Raw genomic sequence first — 6,819 nt, 5'->3', positions numbered from 1 at the left:
AAGCTGAGCCAATTTGTAGAGAAAAATACATGCTGCACTTTTCAGAAATTTAGACGTTATGCACTAAATTGTGTTAGTCTTTCCTGTACGATCCCAATAAAATACACAGAAGTTTGAATTTATGGCATGACAAAACGTGTTGGACTTGAAGAGATGTGAGTATTTTTTGCAACCACCGCACCCACACCTCAAATGATGGTACACGAAAAGGTCACAGACTGTTGGAATGACGGGGAAAAACGAGGCGGCTGAGGAAAATACAGATTTATTGCAACTGATCTGCAAGATTTCCTCATCTACTGCCGCCGTCTGTTTTTCTAACAATAATTATTTAAATGAATGTGTTAACCTTATTTTTTACCATAGTGGATCAAATTTCGACTCATGTCTGCTGAAAAACAGAATGCTGGGCAGTAGAACAGACCACAAAGAAAAAGACAACGCAAAGACTTCCTCCGCTCTACACAAGAACCGGGAAAACCTCTGATATGAATAATCATGAATCATGAATAATAAAGAACGGAATATACGGGAAGACTTTCACCTCCTGTCAGAACTTTTTGGTCTCTCTATTTCTGTCCAACCCGACTCTTTACTCAGTGTCAGTGGATTTTAAAATATGAATGGATGTAGCAAAATATAATTACTCATCTCTATAACAAAAAAAATGCGTGTAATAGTTTGAAATATGTAATTAATTTCACATCTAATTTTGATGAAGCTTTCTCTCCTTGAACGTTCTTTTGAGATGCACCATTGTTCAGGCGAAAGGTCGCCGAAAGACAATGTATTTGGCTTGTAATTTGACTGAATTTGACTTTTTAAAGAGCCAGTTAAACCTCATGTTACCAACCAGGTTTTCTGCTCTGTTGTGTAAGACCATCTGATACCAAATTAGCTATTTGTTCAGTAGGTTAAAATCGAATTTCTTTATAGCATATTCATTGTTCTCTACTTAAAAAAAAATCAAAGTTAATTTTGTCCAACTTGATCAACTTTTTTCTACATGAAGTGTTCTCCAGTGACTTGCTAAATGTTAGTGGATCAACTCTCAGAATTCAGATAAGCTAGCATCTGCTATCAGATTCCTGCCTGCATGTTTAGGTCTGCTTCACACTGACTCCTGAAACCTGCAGGTGAAGTCTGCTACAGTAGAGTGACTGTACTAGCTTTTTTTTTTTTTTTTTTTGCAAAGATGAGTCTTGACTGCATTTGCTTAAAACTGCATATGCAAATCTGTGTAAACTCAATGCATTAGCTCAGGTTTCCAGGCTTAAGCGTGACTCTGCTCGGCTTTCTGACCAAACAGATTTAAAGAGGAGCAGCGAAAGCTAACGAGGCGGACTAGCAGTGCTCGCTAACAACTGATGGTGTCATCCATTGCATGATGCTGTGAAATGTTGTTTCTACTGTCTGGAAAATGAGCTGTTAGCAAGTGATGATGGTCACGTATGACATTTGCTGTCATGCAATAAAAGTCTTCAGTCAGAGGCCTTTTCAGATTTGTTGCAAGACTGACTGCTGCCATGTATCCCTCCACTCCACAGCATCACCATCCACGACGACTATTTAAAGGTACGATATGACGATCGACGATATGGACGATATGAGTTACAACAACATTTAATTTCCTTTTGGGACCAATAAAGTATTTTTGAAATGAGTCGAATTTAGCTTGTGATAATTTTAGTCGAGCTTTAATGTGTGTGTTTTGGGCTTGTCTGCTTTTGAACTGCAGCCTAGACACATATCAGAGGTTTTCCCGGTTCTTGTCTTGAGCCTGAATGTATCATTTTGACCTTGTGTGAATTCTTGAAAGTCCATAATAAATTCAAACTTTGAAAGAAGTTGATTGTATGACCAGTCCAGCCTGAAAATGCAGAGTTCGGATCTGCACTCCCAGACGGATCAGGGCTCAGAGAGAGAGAAAGTACGTCCGGCTGTTTGTATTTGCATCCAAATAATCAACGCCATATTGTTTTCATTGCCAGATGAGCAAAGACTGAGAGTATTTTGTCAATCTGATTAGTTGCAAGTTTGCCTAAACAAATTTGAACAGGCTGTTCATCCAAATTTCATCCAAATTAGTTTTGAAAGTTCCTGCCCGCGTTTTGAATGGCGGCTAACAATGACGGCGCAGAAACGACTGATTTAAAAGAGAGTAAATATACAGCAACGTGAAGTTTGTGAAAGCTTATGTGTTCAAGGCAGTTCAAAGATAAAAAACATAACAGAACAAACAGAAAAAAAAATCATTACATAACAGTGGCAAAATAAAGAGAAACAAAGGAAAGTTATAAAGCATTCTAAAATTAATCTGTGTTCCAGTTATTTATTAATCAAAGCCAACTCTAAACAAATTAATTTTTATACCTACATTGGCAATAAACACAGTAAAAGGAGACTGCTCATATGTTTTCTAGTGTCTTCCTTCCACTACCCTCTATCAGGATGTACTTGGGAAGATATATGCTGTATGAAATATAGATCTAAAAAAAGATTTACAACAAACTGCACAGAAATCCTTTTGTAGGTCTGAGGAAGACATCTAGATTCCTTTATGGTGGGACGGTTGACTCTAACGCAGGATGTGTCTGTCTGCTTTTAATGGGTCAGATCCCCTCAATCCCTTCCACACACACCCACACACACACACACACCACACACTCCCTAATGCACTCAACCCCCCCATCAACCTCAGTGCTAAATCCTAACCCTGATTGTCCCTTTCCCCTAAAATCCTGAAGCCATCACATCTCCTACACACATACACACGCACACCCCCGCACACCAGATTCATCCTCAGTCCGTTTCCCTATTCTGTCTGCAGTCAGCGCTAATGCATGGGTTAATGGCCCTCTAACCCCCTCTCCACTCTCAGATTACACTCTTGCATGCCCCCCCCCCACACACACAAATGCGTGCACCAATGGATTTGCGAGTGCACATTCTGGTCCATGAGTAGACTTACACACATGGATGCACACCCCCACACACACACTTACAACAGAGTCACTAATGGCCTGCTGGTGCTCTACACAACCCTTCACGAGTGGATTAGGATTAACAGTCCACCTGCAGTACCCCTACACACACACACGCGCGCACACACACACGTCAGCATACAAAGAATGAAAAATGAGAAGCAATCGCTAATGCAAATTCAGCTGTTGGTAATAATCTCTGTCTCTGCCACACACAACCACACAAACAAAATACACTTCCAGGCGATTTCTCCACGACTGATCAGGTGTGGTGCAGGAACTGGACCGAAGCTCAAGACATGTTGAGTCTCGTAATGTAAGTTTAATAGATGGAGATGAATAATTTACAGGGAGAATCTGGTAGAAAGACACATGAGGCATAGAGATCTGCAAAACATGGAAACCAGGAAGTAAGATGGAGGAACCAGAGGAGAACAGTGAGATAAACAAGGCTAAGTACTCTGAGGAAGTAGTGGGGAACCAGAAGAGCTAATCAGATGCAAACGAATGCAGGTGGGGAAGGGAACATGTAGGGGTAAATGAGGAGGCGATTAACAGCTGGAAAGGGGAGCAAAATGGAAGGCAAGGCAAAAACATAGAAGACGAAAGAGGAAAGGAAACCTGAACAGTAACAGAAATTAATCCTGAATCTAACAGAACAAAACCGAAAATCGCAAACAGTCCAAATAACTAAACTAACAGATGAGATAAAGTAAAATGGCAAGATATAATAAAGCAGCAGAGAAACCAAAACAGAAAATATCTTAAGCTGTAGGTTCAAAACACTTATCGATAATAAAAGACAAGTTGTTCAGAAGAACGTCTCCGCTGTACGATGTTGCCACAGTTGGGTTTCAGGACCTGGATTGTTTTAGTCAGTTGTTGAGTAGTTTGTCCTGTTTTAGGTTAGTATGAAAATGTCCTGTTTTGTTTCATCAGACCAAAGATTGTTGTTAGTCCTAGTCTGACAATCTCTGAGAGAAATTAACGTCCTCCATTTGGCCACTTTACGATAAATGCAAAGTGGCATTGGTAGAGTGCACAGACCTTCTGGATGCTTCTCCTAGCTCCTCAAGGGAACACTAGACTATCGCCTTAGTAACCACTGGGTTCTTGGTCACCTTCACTGATCTCACTTGGTCAGATCTAGGTAGGGTCCTAGTGGTTCCCAGATTCTAATATTTTATACTAACGGAGACCACAATGCATTCTGGGATGTTTAAATCTGCCACATTATTGCTTGTGTCCTTCCCCAGATCTTTGCTCTGACGCATTCTGGTCTCACAGGTCTAATAACCGTCCCCATGACTTCATTGCTTGGTTTCTGCACTAATACACACTGGCAACCACAGGGCCTTAAATAGACAAGTGTGTTACATTCCGAATCATGTTCAGTCATCTGGATTTACCAAAGGGGGCAGAGGAGGAGTGACATCTCAAGAAGGATCAGTTAAAGCAAGATGCACCTGGTTCTATTTCAGAATGATGCTCAGGTAATGATTATGTTTAAATGTTTCCTTTAATGTGTTTAAGATTCATGTCCCCCCCAAAAAAAAACCTGCCCTCGGATCATTTTTTGAATAAGTTTGGAGTATTTATGCAGTAATTATATTAACTTCGTAATCTAAAATAAGGAACACCAGCAGCATCTCAATGGTGCCTTACCTTTTATAGGTAAGTTTGTGAGTCAGAGCTCTACAGAGCAGAGCTACAGAGGTCTGTTTGTGTTTCCTCTCTCAGGTTGGCTATTTTTGGCCATCGAAGCAGTCCGTCTTCTCTCCGCTCTTGCCCCCTTTACACAAAATATTTTCCATCTTTCTCCGCCTCACATCTCCCAGAGGATCTGTCCGGATGCCAGGTCTCAGAGATTACCGAGCTGATCTGCTGCAGCGACGGACTCTCCGGCCTTCAGGTGGAGACCGCACCGCATCAAGGGTTAATCCTCGAGAGCTACAGCTCAGACTTCCACAAAACACTCTGCTGTATCCAGACGGAGCAGTCGAGACGCGCTAACATTTTGGAAAGTCTGCGCCAGCTCGGGGCAGCTTCAGTGGCTGACACCTCAAACGGCAGCGAGGTTCTGGCGAGCAGAGAAAGAGAGACGATTTTCTCCTTTCTTGGTTGACTTTAATGCTCTTGGACAAAGGGGCTGCAGACATACAGTCTGAAAACATTCATTTGGGAGCAAAGCTTTAAGACGATGATATGCAGTGATGAACTTACAGGAAACTCATGAATATTAACTCACTGCCCAGTTGCTTGGCCCACAGCTCTTCTGTCGTCGTTCCCTCTCACTGCTCTCAAAGTGCAGTGTAATGTTCAGCCACACCAGATGGCCCGCAAACATAGAAAGGGCTGGTGGATGATAAGTGGCATTTCACAACCCCATACTTCCTGGTTTGTGGAGACCAAGCTAGAACTTTCCTAAATTAACACAGTACATGAGACCTGAGAATGGAAAGTGAGTGCTTTCAAGTTCCTGTTAACATAACCACAAAATTCAGGGTTTTTTCATAGCAAGGGCACTGAAGATCCTGCTGTTTTAACACCAAACCTGGTATATATTGAGTGAAAAGGTATTTGCCACATGTCCTCAACACTTTTTTTTGTTCATACTTTTTTTTGTTCATACTTTGATGTTTCAGATCCTCAAGTACATTTTAAAAATCAGACAAGCTTAGACTGATTTCAGTATCTTAAGTGTAAATGTATGTGAAAAGTATTTGTCCCTTAAAACTAAATGAAACTGGTTGTAACCACTGCCATCATACATTGATGATAGTTGGAAATTGTCATAATTTTCTTGTTCCTGTCATGACACATGCTGCTCCTTTGCACAGGATTCAGTAGCCAACCCTGCTAGCTGCTGAATCCTGATCCTGATTGCTCCAACCTCATCATCCTTATCACAGCCTTCCATGTCTGACTTCCTGACGTGTCTTTTACCTTCTAAGCATCGCCCTGGCTTGTTCCCTCACTGCTCTGTGGGGATTTGACTCAGTCTCCACCTCCCTTAGCATTAATCTCAACTTGGTCCCCAAAAGTCTTGGTCTTATCTCAATCTCGATAAGCACTGTTAGCTTACTAACATCACTAATCTGGTCTTGATCTTTACTCAGCCTCAGCTCCTATATCCTTGGTCATGTCTAACTAAGTCTCTATGCTTCTCTGTTAGCTAGCTGACCTTACCAATCTGGTCTTGGTCTCGACTTGCTCTCAGCCCCTAAAGTCTTGGTCTCGTCTTGGTCTCAGCCCCTAAAGTCTTGGTCTCGTCTTGGTCTCCATACACTCAGTTAGTTTAGCTCAGCCAGCTAATGTCACTATTCTGGTCTTTGTCTTGACAGGCCCAATAGTCTTGGTCTTGTCTCGATTTGCTCTGTTAGCTAACTAACGTTACCAATCTAGTGTTGGCCTTGACTCGGTCTCAGCAACTAATGTTCTGGTCTTGTCTCGGTCTTGTTACGCTCTGTTAGCTAGCTGACGTTACCAATCTGGTCTTTGTCTCGACTTGGTCTTGGATTATGTGGTCTTGACCACAATATTACCGTTTCCCCCAGTTTGCCTATTGAACTCACATCCTGAACAGGCATATGGCGACAGTGAAGAAAAAAAAAACTTCCAACAGGAACAGATCTCCAGCAGAAAGTAGCAACAAAACACAACCATCTACCTGGACAAGTTCACTTTAGGCATAGAGGAAAAGCTAGTTCCTGAAACATGGAGAACCTCTCTGGCCTAGACCGCTTAGGCAAAGATTAACCTGAAAAGTCAGCATCTGAGGAAGGCACAAAGCTCCTTATGTAGATATCATCTAATAAAGTTTCAATGGTTAGTA

This window comes from Xiphophorus hellerii, chromosome 16 (assembly GCF_003331165.1).
Source record: "Xiphophorus hellerii strain 12219 chromosome 16, Xiphophorus_hellerii-4.1, whole genome shotgun sequence".
NCBI classification, from domain to species: Eukaryota; Metazoa; Chordata; class Actinopteri; order Cyprinodontiformes; family Poeciliidae; genus Xiphophorus; species Xiphophorus hellerii.
The sequence above is the reverse complement of the archived record's forward strand: the minus strand, read 5'-3'. Positions refer to the sequence as shown.